A 1,069-nucleotide genomic window follows, 5' to 3' on the forward strand; every position below is an offset into this window, starting at 1 on the left:
TGGCCCCGCTTTTGGGGTGTCCTCAGCTTGGGGGGGGGAAAATTTGGGGGTGGCCTCAGTTTTGGGGTGTCTCCAATTCGGGGTATCCCAGATTTGGGGTGTCCCCAGTTTTGGGGTGTCTCCAATTCGGGGTATCCCAAATTTCGGGGGTGTTCCCACTTTTGGGGTGTCTCCAATTCGGTGTGTCCCCATTTTGGGGTGTCTCCAAATCGGAGGTATCCCAAATTTCGGGGTGTTCCCACCTTGGGGTGTCCCCAAATTCGAGGTATCCCAATTTTGGGGGTGTCCCCACTTTGGGGTGTCCCCAAATTCGAGCTATCCCAATTTTGGGGTGTCCCAATTTTGGGGGTGTCCCCACTTTGGGGTGTCCCCAAATTCAAGCTATCCCAAATTTAGGGGCATCCCCAGTTTTAGGGTGTTCCCAATTTTGGGGGTGTCCCCATTTTGGGGTGTCCCCAAATTCAAGCTATCCCAATTTTGGGGTGTCCCAATTTTGGGGTTGTCCTCACCTTGAGGTGTCCCAAATTTCGGGGTGTCCCTCCCTGGCCTGGCAGCACCCCTGGGACAGGGTGGGGGACACCGAGGGTCCCTCCAGCTCCAGAAGGGACCAGGACCACGGGCAGGGTGGGGGTGGCAACCGCTGGCCCCTCGTTGCCCCCTCGTTGCCCCCTCGCTGCCACCCCCCCGGGGACACGGGGATTGTCCTCACCTTGAGGTGTCCCAAATTTCGGGGTGTCCCTCCCTGGCCTGGCAGCACCCCTGGGACAGGGTGGGGGACACCGAGGGTCCCTCCAGCTCCAGAAGGGACCAGGACCACGGGCAGGGTGGGGGTGGCAACCGCTGGCCCCTCGTTGCCCCCTCGTTGCCCCCTCGCTGCCACCCCCCCGGGGACACGGGGACAGCACCCAAGGGTGGCCAGAGGGGACATCTGACCATAAAGTGCAAACCGGGACGGCCCCGGGATGGGGACAGGGACAAAGCAGGGGGTGGCACCTGGGGGGTGGCCATGGCTGGGATCAGCAGGGAGGGACAGCGTGGCCACCACTGGGACCAGCTGGGGATGTCACCT

At 61.9% G+C, this 1,069-nt stretch overlaps 1 protein-coding gene across 1 annotated transcript in view; it reads right to left on the reverse strand.

The window, feature by feature from the left end:
• Positions 1–6: 6 nt before the first annotated feature.
• LOC108447915 (vegetative cell wall protein gp1-like) overlaps positions 7–1,069 on the reverse strand; it is a 3,150-nt gene continuing 2,087 nt past the window's right edge. The window contains exons 4-5 of the mRNA XM_017739206.1: positions 710–1,067; positions 7–509 (exon numbers count right to left, since the gene is read on the reverse strand). The gene's annotated coding sequence lies outside the window, so the exon portion shown is untranslated. The remainder of the gene's footprint in view (positions 510–709; positions 1,068–1,069) is intronic.

Source organism: Corvus brachyrhynchos, unplaced genomic scaffold, assembly GCF_000691975.1.
Source record: "Corvus brachyrhynchos isolate BGI_N302 unplaced genomic scaffold, ASM69197v1 scaffold827, whole genome shotgun sequence".
Lineage (NCBI taxonomy): Eukaryota > Metazoa > Chordata > Aves > Passeriformes > Corvidae > Corvus > Corvus brachyrhynchos.